Source organism: Canis lupus, chromosome 20 (assembly GCF_048164855.1).
Source record: "Canis lupus baileyi chromosome 20, mCanLup2.hap1, whole genome shotgun sequence".
Lineage (NCBI taxonomy): Eukaryota > Metazoa > Chordata > Mammalia > Carnivora > Canidae > Canis > Canis lupus.
Genome location: NC_132857.1, coordinates 11747443 through 11760289, shown reverse-complemented (window position 1 = coordinate 11760289; position 12847 = coordinate 11747443). Strand labels below are relative to the sequence as shown.

The 12847-nt window shown below is 33.1% G+C and overlaps 1 long non-coding RNA gene across 5 annotated transcripts in view; it reads left to right on the top strand.

The window, feature by feature from the left end:
- The window catches only part of LOC140611666 (uncharacterized), a 212324-nt gene that overhangs the window by 90647 nt on the left and 108830 nt on the right, over window positions 1–12847 (top strand). The window contains exon 3 of one of the 5 annotated variants that reach the window (XR_012012779.1): window positions 1201–1362. The exons of the other annotated variants lie outside the window; for them this stretch is intronic. This is a non-coding gene — a long non-coding RNA (uncharacterized lncRNA). Of the gene's footprint in view, window positions 1–1200; window positions 1363–12847 lie in introns of those variants that run through there. 5 annotated transcript variants of the gene reach the window in all.

Genomic DNA, 12847 nt, shown 5'->3' with positions numbered 1-12847 from the left:
ATCAACATGAGTATGTCCCATATTTAGCCAATAATACCTAAGGATAGGTCCACTGAGGTTTTTGAGAAAGTTAAAATTAAATAGCACAGAAGCTAATGTTTTACTGCCTTAGATATTGACATGTGAGGATGATGCTTGAAGCTTCATAAGTGATTGTAAAAAGTATCAGAGTAAAGCCAAAAGGATTGCTTAGAAGCCAAAAAAGAATTGAGTAAAGTGTTAAATTAATAAATATTTCTTCTATGGTGTGGTGACACATTATTATGTTCATTTTATTTTCACCCTTAGTGACTTGAAGCCAAAGACATCTTAACTAATGTATTATTAAATGCTTGTGATATTGTTTTATTATTAAAAACCAATAGACAGGAAAAGGTGAAGGGAATTAAGAGGTACAAATTCCCCATTATAAAATAAATAACTCATGAGGATCTAATGCACGACATTGGAAATAGAGTCACTAATATTGTAATAATTTCATATGGTGAGAGATGGTAACTAAACTTATTGTGACAATTATCTTGTAGTGCAGAAGAATATTGAATCACTACACTCTCCTACATCTGAAGCAAATAGTATATTGTATGTCAAGTATACTTAAATTAAAACAATAGTAAACAGATAAGTAACTGAATATTTCAACCATATAGTTTAAATAAAAATAAGTAATTGTTGCACAATCAAAATCACTTTGCTTCATAACTCTTTTTCATTGTTCAAGATAACAATGTAAACTGTCTATCCAATATATGTACTAATTTATTTGCTGGGAAACAGTGTTTTCAGCTTTATACTGATACTAAATCAGATGTTCTTCAGGAGCAACACTGAGGTTCTCTTGTGCTTAATGTAGTTGAACAGTTTCGGTCTAAAAATTCACACTATATAGGACATTGATTAAATCTGAAACAACATTTTGCTTGTAATGAGCAGATTAGAAGCTGGTTAGGGGGAGCATTTTTAGATTATTCTCAGAAATACCTTTACCACAATTTTTATGTGGGGATTTTACAAAGAGATTTCATTTTACGAGGTGATCTTCAAGAAAAAGATGTTTATATAAAAAGGACAAATACATGTCTTATGGAAGACTGTTTACTCTCCTTCCCTGGGGCTTAAGACTGTTGTTCCTTGGGAGAGAGAGGGGAGAAGAGGGACACTTTGTCTTTCCATCAGAAATGACTACACTTTTTTTTCCAGTTTGCACAAGTGTCTGAAGTTTTTCTCAGCCTCATATCTGCCCCCAGTCTTTCTAAGGAGCACACAGCACTGTCCATGTGGAAGAGTCTGCAAGCCTGAGCAAACCCAGGTTTGTCTGTGGCTCCCAGGTATTTTATACACTTTAGCCTATAATTGGCTTTTAACAATTCAATAAACTTTTTAACTAAATCTTCTTCACTGGTTTAATGATACTTTCATATTTTCTTGTGCTCTGCTCCAACTAAGCCATGCTCATGCTCATATTCCCCTCAAACGTATGTGGTTTTTTTTTTTTTTTCTTAGAGTTGAAGCTAGTTGATTGCCTTCTAGTCTCAGCTTTCTGATGTGTTCAAAATTTCCTATTTTTAATGTGGGAATGTAATCTCTGGCTATTACATTCTAAGTTGAAGCCAGAAATACCATCTCCTTTTAATTAGGCCAGCATAAACTTGATAATGAAAGAACACTAGACAGAAGAGAAATCACACTTCCAATTCTGTTATAACCACAGATGCAAAATCACTACACAGAATTCTTATAAATAGAATCCAGCAACAAACAAGAAAAAAATCATTTTGATGACCAAAAACAGGGGGAAAAAAAAGTAAAAATAAAACTACGTCTCATGTGAAAGATCTTTGAATATAAATTCCAACTAAATGTTGAGATATGTAAATAAATTCTAAGTAAATTAAGGTATACCATGGTCACTAATTATGAGATTCTCAATTAGAAATATATGAATTCTCCCCAGTCTGATGTACAGGCATGAGTATATATTAATAAACATGTTTTAAAATTATTATGGAAATATGAAGAATCAAGAATAAATAAGACAATCCCGAGGAAGAGGGAAATATTAGATACTTTAAAATAAGAGGGACAAAGAGGACAGTATCACAATCCCAGATTTCAATATATACTACAAAACGAAGCAGAATGGTACTGGACAAAAATGGACACATAGATCAATGGAACAGAACAGAGATCCCAAAGATATACTCAGGCTTATGTAGCTAATTGATATAAGACCAAGGAGGCAAGAATATACCACAGGGAAAGTGAGTCTTCAAAAAATGGTATTGGAAAAACTAGATGGCTACATGCAAAAGAATAAAAATGGACAACTTTCTTGTTCCAGGCACAAAAGAAAAAACTTAAAATGGATCAAAGATCTAAAATTGAGACCTAAAACTATAAAACTCTTAAGAGAAAACATAGGCAGTAATCTCTTTGATACTGGCTTGGCAACATTTTTCTAGATATGTCTTCGTAAGCAAGGGAAGCAAAGGCAAAACAAACTATTGGGATTATACTAAATTATCTGTTTCTGCATAGCAAAGGAAACCTACTGAATGGGAGAAGATATTTTCAAGTAATATAACCAAAAAAAGGTTAATATCCAAAATATATGAAGAATTTGTACTACTCAACACCAAGAAGACAAATAATTTGATTAAAAAATGAGCAGAGGACCTAAATAGACATTTTTCCAAAGACACACAGATGGCCAAGAAGCACATGAAAAGTTGCTCAACATCACTAATCATCAGGGTAATGCAAATCAAAACAATAATGGAATATTGCTTCACACCTGTCAGAATGGTATCAAAAAGACAAGAAAAAACAAGTATTGGCAAAGATATGGATAAAAGGGAACCCTGGTGCACTGTTGGTAGGAATGTAGATTGATATAACCATTGTGGCAAACAGTATGGAGTTTTCCAAAAAAAATTAAAAATAGAACTACCATATAATCTGGTATTTCCACTATTTATTTAAGAAAACAAAACATTAGTTCAAAAAGATATATGTAGCCCTACATTTATTGCAGAATTATTTACAATAGACAAAACATGGAAGCAATGTAAATGCCCACCAATAGATAAATGAATGAAGAAGACACATGTAAACACACTTAAACTGGAATACTACTCAGCCATAAAAAATAATGAGATTGTGTCATTTGCAACAACATGAATGGGCCTAGAGGTATTATGCTAAGTGAAGTAAGGCAGACAAAGACAAATACCATCCAAGTTCACTTAGTGTAATCCATAAAAACAAAACAAAACAAATTTATTTTTAAAGAAAAGACAGATAAAATAAACTGATGGTTGCCAGAGGTGAAGTGAGTGGGGTGATGGGCAATATAGGTGAAGGGGATTAAGAGGTACAAACTTTCAGTTATAAAACAGGGAGATGAAAAGCACAGCATAGAGAATATAGTCAATAATATTGTAATAATGTATGGTGACTACACTTAATGGTGAGCACTGAGTAATACATGGAATTGTTGAATCACTACATTGTACACACGAAATTAATATAACACTGTGTCAACTATACTTTAAAAACATGTATTTAAAAAATTCAGTCTTGTCTATGTGTTTGATCTTAAGGAATATATAAAGTATAGGTGCTCTCTAATACATTATTGTGTTACTAATAACTAAAGAAGCACATTACATCTCCCACTCATATCATTGTTGAAATTACTTGTCACTGTGTAATAAGTATACTTATTTATTTTTTTAAAGATTTTATATACTTATTCATGAGAGACACACAAAGAGAGGCAAAAACACAGGCAGAGGGAGAAGCAGGCTCCATTCAGGGGACCCGATGTGGGACTCAATACCAGGACCCCAGGATCATGACCTGAATGGAAGGCAGATGCTTCCACTGAGCCACTCATGTGCTCCTAAATATACTTATTCTAAATGCAAAACAAAACAGAAAACCAATAAGACAATACTGAAAAACAGAGAAAAGCTAAATGTTTTAAAAAATGGATTATGAAGGTCTAATATAAAGCTATGAATTAAGACAGTGTGATGTGATATTGGCGTGAAATTAGGAATTCTCTAATTTCTAATGGAGAACTAGATAAACAGAGTCCATTAAAAGGTCACATATATATGGTCATCTGATTTGCAATAGATGTGACAATGCAGTGCCAAAGGGGTAGGATGGCCCCACACACCCCCCCAAAAAAGCTTGTCAATTAACTCTTCATTTGAAAAGCATCTATTAACACGTTTAATGCAATCCCTATCAAAATACCATGGACTTTCTTCAGAGAGTTAGAACAAATTATTTTAAGATTTGTGTGGAATCAGAAAAGACCCCGAATAGCCAGGGGAATTTTAAAAAAGAAAACCATAGCTGGGGGCATCACAATGCCAGATTTCAGGTTGTACTACAAAGCTGTGGTCATCAAGACAGTGTGGTACTGGCACAAAAACAGACACATAGATCAGTGGAACAGAATAGAGAACCCAGAAGTGGACCCTGAACTTTATGGTCAACTAATATTCAATAAAGGAGGAAAGACTATCCATTGGAAGAAAGACAGTCTCTTCAATAAATGGTGCTGGGAAAATTGGACATCCACATGCAGAAGAATGAAACTAGACCACTCTCTTTCACCATACACAAAGATAAACTCAAAATGGTTGAAAGACCTAAATGTGAGACAAGATTCCATCAAAATCCTAGAGAAGAACACAGGCAACACCCTTTTTGAACTCGGCCATAGTAACTTCTTGCAAGATACATCCACGAAGGCAAAGGAAACAAAAGCAAAAATGAACTATTGGGACTTCATCAAGATAAGAAGCTTTTGCACAGCAAAGGATACAGTCAACAAAACTCAAAGACAACCTACAGAATGGGAGAAGAGATTTGCAAATGACATATCAGATAAAGGGCTAGTTTCCAAGATCTATAAAGAACTTATTAAACTCAACGCCAAAGAAACAAACAATCCAATCATGAAATGGGCAAAAGACATGAAGAGAAATCTCACAGAGGAAGACATAGACATGGCCAACATGCACATGAGAAAATGCTCTGCATCACTTGCCATCAGGGAAATAAAAATCAAAACCACAATGAGATACCACCTCACACCAGGGAGAATGGGGCAAATTAACAAGGCAGGAAACCACAAATGTTGGAGAGGATGTGGAGAAAAGGGAACCCTCTTACACTGTTGGTGGGAATGTGAACTGGTGCAGCCACTCTGGAAAACTGTGTGGAGGTTCCTCAAAGAGTTAAAGATAGACCTGCCCTACGACCAGCAATTGCACTGTTGGGGATTTACCCCAAAGATACAAATGCAATGAAATGCAGGGACACCTGCACCCCGATGTTTACAGCAATGGCCACGATAGCCAAACTGTGGAAGGAGCCTCGGTGTCCATCGAAAGATGAATGGATAAAGAAGATGTGGTCTATGTATACAATGGAATATTACTCAGCTATTAGAAATGACAAATACCCACCATTTGCTTCAACGTGGATGGAACTGGAGGGTATTATGCTGAGTGAAGTAAGTCAGTCGGAGAAGGACAAACATTATATGTTCTCATTCATTTGGGGAATATAAATAATAGTGAAAGGGAATATAAGGGAAGGGAGAAGAAATGTGTGGGAAATATCAGAAAGGGAGACAGAACGTAAAGACTGCTAACTCTGGGAAACGAACTAGGGGTGGTAGAAGGGGAGGAGGGCGGGGGGTGGGAGTGAATGGGTGACGGGCACTGGGGGTTATTCTGTATGTTAGTAAATTGAACACCAATAAAAAATAAATTAAATAAAAAACCTGTATCTAACACAGTAAACAAAAGAAAATTTCAGAGTGACTGCTCATTCTATCTGAAGGGTAAAACTATAAAGTCTGATAAGAAATTTTTTGAAAAAAAAAGAAAATATATGAGGCCATCATCACAGCCTTAGAAGAGACAATAATTTGTTAGACATAGTAACTACTAAAGAATTTTTTAAAAGATTAATTTGACTATATGAAAAGAAAAATTTACTTATTGTCAAAAGACAACCCTGAGAATAAAATAGACTCCATAGAATGGAAAAGATAATGGTAGCACATACTTTTGAAAATGGACTAAAACCCAAAATAAGTACAAACTTTTATGTGCCAATTAAAAATAAGTAAAAGGAAGAAAGCCGATTGAAAATGATACTCAGGGGCAGCTGGTGGTTCAGTGGTTGAGCATCTGCCTTTGTCTCAGATTGTGATCCCAGGATCCTGGGATCAAGTCCCATATAAGGCTCCCTCCTTCTCCCTCTGCCTATGTCCCTGCTTCTCTTTGTGTGTCTCCCATGAATAAATAATATTATTATTAATAATATTGATATTATATGTTATTATCTAATATTATTAATATAATATTGTTATTAAATATTATTTCTTTAAAAAAGAAATTATAATCAAAGACATAAAAAGACCATATTAGGAAATTTCCAGATGAGTAATAAGAATAAGAGAAGGTGCTTAATGTTATTATTAAAGAGATATACATAAAGACCACAATACAATATCACTACACGTAGAATAGAATTACTAAACTGAAAAAAAAAAAAAGGACACTATGAAGTAGAAACAAGGATGTAGAATAATCAGTAATTTTATTTCCTTGTCGTAGGGGTGACACTGTTGTACACACTTTGGAAAATAAATTGACAACACTTACTAAAAGTGGGCATATATGATGCAGAAATTCTATTTTTAGGTTTTACATCCTTTAATTTTAGTCCTCTGGAAGCCAACCGTAGATGAGGTTAGAGTGGAAATGATATTGCGGGTGTGAGAAGTTTATGACAATACTTGTAAGAGAAAGTGGAAAGGAACAGACTTGGGAAGATGCAAAAGTTGAGCTATAAAGCAAGTTCAGTAAAACCTGGATCAATCCAATGGAAAGTACTAGAAGTAGAAGATCCTGACAAAATGTGCTAATGACACCCTGACATGGCACAGGCCTCCAAGGGCCATCGTACCCTCACCTCACTAAGTAACCGGATGGCAGGCCTTCCATGAAGAATGTAAGAATGTGATGGTAGGCAAGGCAACTCTCTGTACCTCGGGCAATGATGAAGGAGGTGACAGCTGCTAGTTATTCGCTGACAAAAGACCTTGCAGCTGGTAGCATATTCTTCCTGGATCTGGGCAGGTGCATCTCAGTGTCGATCACATTATTCAACAGAAATGCATGCTCACATTCACACACACACACACACACACACACACACACACACACACACCAATAAAACAGTGGATAAACAATGGACACAAGCAAAATGTTCAAAAAGGGAATGGAACAGGTATGGCTTTCACAAACATAATATTGTGATAGACTAGACACAAAGTGAATTTTGTGTGAACTCATTAATAGAAAATTCAAAACTGGAAAAATTAATTTTGTCATTAGGAAGTTGACATTGAGGAAATTGGTTACTGGAAATGGGTAGACTTTTTTCATTCTGGTAATGTTTTACACTTTGATTTGGGAGCTGATTATCTTAATGCATTTAAATTATGGAAATGCATTGAGCTACATATGCATTTATTTTTATTGTACTTCTTTTTCCTTAATTTATTTTCTTGAGAAAGAAAAAAAGAGAGCATGAGGAGTGGGGAGGAGCAGAGATAGAGGGAGCAGCAGACTCACTACTGAGCAGGGAGCCTGATATGGGGCTTGATCCCAGAACCCTGAGATCATGACCTGAGCTGAAAGCAGGTGTTTAACGAACTGAGCCACCCACGCACCCCTATTTTTATTGTACTTCAGTTTCAATATTTTATTTCAAACTCCTAAAGTAGCTGAAATAATTTTGCAATGAACATCACTTCTATTATACTATTAACAGTTTATATATTTACTGTTTATATTAGTGTATTTGAATTTTTCATAATAAGATACCTTTCAAATTATAATGTCGTTGTCTTTTATAAATTAAGCATACAGTATATTCTTCTTTAAAATTTATTATCCTGAATATTCTCAGAACTCTTTGATACCTGTTTTTTTTTTTTTAGGAATATATTGTGCCTATATATTCATGTATGTGTTCATATTGAGAATATATATATTAAAATTATATAATGTACTCCTTCTCCTTTTGCCCCTTCTCCAGTTCATGCTCTTTCTCTCTCTCTTCCTCATATAAATATAAATATGTATATATTTATATATATAAATATATGTGTGCATGTATACATACCTATATATATGAATATATATTAGATATTGTGTGCATACTCAAACACACACATATGAACACAACGTATGCATATAGCTTAAAGGCATATAAATGTATTTTGCAGGCTACCTAACTCACTCACCTGAATATATACAGATTTTTAAATTCCAGAATTGTTCTTCATATAACATCCTACATTGGAAGTGAAATAAAATTATTTCTTGATGGCCTAATTTATCAGAATGATACAAAGCTTTGGATAAATAATTCAATTTTTACAGGTGCATTAAAAATGCATTTATGATATGATTTTTGTGAGGTGAAAGAAAAAGAATGTCTGAAATAATGGAATATGACTAATCACAAGCATTCTCCCTCAATGATGCCTTATTAAGTCTATTGCAGGATGAGAATTATTATTATATGACTGAAGGACAAATGGTTTAAATTTGTTTCTATTACCAGGTTCTATGGAGGAGATGTACAAAAAAATTAAAGAATATCTGAAAGCTTAACACTTAATAATAGTCAGAGGTTTTAAAAATGATGTGTATGACAGTGTTATTCCCTCTCTAGGCCTATCATGAATTTTTCTAAGTTGTTTGTAATAGAATCAAAAGGCAGTAACCAGTAATCCCCATAAATAATATAAATAATAAATTCCAGCTTAGTGAATCATGTATCATAGACAAGCACTGACTATAATATATGTATTATCTTATTCTATCCTCTCCATTACCCTGTCAGCTTATGTGAACAACATGCTTTAGTTCAAAGCTTCACAGTGTGATTTCCTTTGCTTCAATTGCTACAGACACCCAGCTGTCCAAAACTCTTCAATTATTTATTTATCCTCTATTTATCTATATCCCAAAAGAACAATGGTTTGCTATCGCACATCTTTCCTAAGTTTGAGTGATCATGAAAGTCATAATGTAACTTCTTGAGAGATTTGGCTCATCTAGTTAAAAGGATGCTACTGCTTTTTCAGCAAGTTTTTCAAAACATTTTTAAATTTAAGCTACCATAAACAATTCTTATGACTTACTTGGAGATCAAAAAATCACAAATTAGACCCAGTATTTTGTTTATTTGTTCTTTCATAGTTTTTTTTTCACATTTCTAATCACAATAATCATTGAAAATGCTCCTTCAAAACATGTACTAATACAATTGTTGGCCCAAGAGGTATCCCATCTGTGTAGAAACACTTAAAGTAATACATTACAGGCAAAAATAAAATTGTCACATGACAAAAAGAAATCTGTTCTTTATGATTTTAGTATTATACCTATGTTTTCTGTCTCTAATGTTTTTTTATTATATAAAATATTGAAAAAAAAACTTGTTTTTGATTATAGTATCTAAAAGATGAAAACCTGAGAATTTATAGAAAGTGCCTGGGACTGTATAGAACCAATTATATTTCAAAATAAAAAATGTTTGAAGGATATATCCCATCCAAAATACTGCTATAGTGTTCTTTTAAAATTAATCACAGTTTCAAAATTCTTTCTTTTTTTTTAAATGTTTTATTTATTCATGAGAGACACAGAGAGAAAGAGACATAGGCAGAGGGAGAAGCAGGCTCCCCATGGGGAGCCACATGTGAGACTTGATTTCAGGACCTCAGGATCATGACCTGAGCCAAAAGCAGATACTCAATCACTGAGCCACTCCAGTGTCCCAAAACTCTAACATTCTTGAAGCCAACTGAATAAATCATTTCCAGCTATCATGCTTAGGTAAATGATTATAAATAAGTATGAATAGATAGTTGTTAAAATAGGCTTTAAAAAAGTCAACATGAATAGAGGAGTTTCACTCAACTAATTATCATAATACGTATATTGTCTTAACCTTATTTTTACCATTCCACTAATTTGATTTTAACCCTGTAGATATTGGAGATATATAACCCAATATCATTATATTGAAAATTAAAAGCTTGCATAGTTTATTGCTAAAATCCTTCTGAGTTCTTATATTGAGAAAGTTATTTCAAGAACCCAATTATCTACTTGTTGCTTAATAACATATTAGATACTTGCTCATGTTATTATATTTATCAAGTTTGAATAAATATTAAATCTTTTAAATAACTTAGCATAAGACTTCAATTCAGCTGCAATTCTGCCCCTAGATCTACAGCACTAGCAGAGGAGCAAACAATATGGAGGCTTGTACAACGTTCCTTTGAAAAATGAAAATTAAATTCTAAATCGATCTAGTTATACAACAAAAGTAAGCTAATTGAGACATCATGAGAGTTGGTTATCAACTAAAAGACAATGATACACAATCTCAGCACAATTATATTTGAAAATAAATTAAAATATATTCATATAAAACTTTTTTATTTAATTTATAGTTTTATTATTTACATAACATTTTCTAGTTAGTAATACGCTTCTGATACTTAACTCAATGGCTCTTATACCCAAGCTCTGAATTAACCTTCTTTAGTTTGAGCAACTATCTCAGACAAACTGACACCATTCAACATATACTATGTTCCAACTTCTAGGAGAAAACACTTTTATCTTTCTTTTTTTTTTTTTTTTTTAAGTTATGGAAGCCATTAGAACACCATAGAAAATCATAAAACTTAAAGTGTTTTGGTTAACCAATATTGATATATATATATATATATATATATATATATCCAATATATAAATATATATTTATATGCTTTTGAAGAAATGTGACAGAGGAGTATTTTAAATAATTGCCATTTAGTTTTTAAACAAACTTAGAGACAATCCAGAACTTTAAAAATTCTGCCTTTATGCCTTCACCTGAGCATTCTTGAAGATTCATGACTTGAAATCACATAAATCTAATTATGTTGTTGTTTCTCAAGACAATATAAATCTAATAGATAATTTTTAACTTGGGAATGCCTAGGTAATTTCATGCAGGTAACTTCAAAAACATTCAAATCTTAAAATATTCTTAACTTTAAATAGAAGTATTATTTTTGATCACTGACCAAACCCATGCTTAGCATCAATTTTTTGCATTTACTGAGCTTAATATGAAAAGTGAAGTGTCTTAGCATTTCAGTGTAATATCAGATATTAATAGAACCACTACTTCCTCTTTTTTATTTTTTTGTAATGATTTCCTGATATATTTTTTCCCATTATTTTCTCAACCTGCCTATGTCATTGGATTTGAAATGAGTTTCTTGTAAGCCATATACAATTGGGCTGCTTTTATCCATGTGGTCAATTTCTTGTTTGATTGGTCTATTTACATCATGTACATTTTAAGGCAGTTATTAATATACTAGAATTTAAGTCAGCCATTTTGCTGTTTTTACTTGTTTCCTCAGCCGGCCTCTCATTCTTGTTTCTCTTCTTACTTTCCAATTGCAATTTCATCTTGATTTACTTAAACAGTTCTTGAGTATATCTATTTTATACACTCTTTGCCCTGGGAATTTTGATACACTTAAGTGATTTCTCTAAGTATTGTAATATATGTATATGATTTTTTTTGGTGGAGGATGCGGGTATATATGTATATGATTTTTAAAAATTTATTTAATAATTTCTACACAGAGTGTGGGGCTCAAACTTGTCCTTGAGATCAAGAGCTGCTGGCTCTACCCTACTGAGACAGTGAGGCACTCTTATTTGTATGTGACTTATGCAAGTCTGCAAATATCAACTTTTTACCATTTTGATTAAAGTATGGAAACCTTATGTCCCTTTATATTCTTCACTTTTAAATATCATTACATTGAATACTAGATGAGGTTATAATTTTTGTTTCAATCATTAAATACGGTTGACTTTAACAGTCATTAAGAAAAGGCTATCTACCATATGTACCTATTCTTCTGTCAATGTTATTTCTTCCTTCCTTCCTGAGATTCCAAATTCCCTTCATTTATCAGTTCCTTTTTCCTTGAAGAAAATCTTTCAACCAACGTTTAAGGGTAGGTCTGCTACCAACAAATTATTTCCATTTTTCTTTGCCTGAAAAAAATACATATATTAAGATTTTATTTATTCATGAGAGATAAGGCAAGAGAGGCAGAGACACAGGCAGAGGGAGAAGTAGGCTCCCTGCAAGGAGCAATGTGGGAATTGGTCCTGGAATTCCAGGATCACACCTTGAACTGAAGACAGAGGTTCAACCACTGAGACACCCAGGCGTCCCTGCCTGAAAATATTATTAACCTTTCATTCCTAAAGTGTAGTTTCACCATATATAAAACTCACAGTTGACAGTTCCTTTCCTTCTATCACTTGAAAAATGGGTTTGGATAACTGGGTGACAGGCACTAAGGAGGGCACCTGATGGGATGAGCACTGGGTGTTACACTATATGCTGGCAAATCAAACTTCAATAAAAACAAATTAAAAAAGAAAAATATTGTGTCACATCTTTCTGATCTCTGTTGATTCACATAAAAAATCTACAATAACTCAATTGACTGATTTTTAGTCTCTCAAATCATTAGTTTTGATTCTTTTGCCAAATTTGGAATTTTTTTCAGACATTATTTCTTCAAATCCTCTTTTGACCTCATTTTGTTTTCTCTCCTTTTGTACTGATGTAATAAGGATGTGGAATCTTTTTTGTTGCCCCATACATCCCCAAATCCATATTCCTTTTATTGATTTTTCTA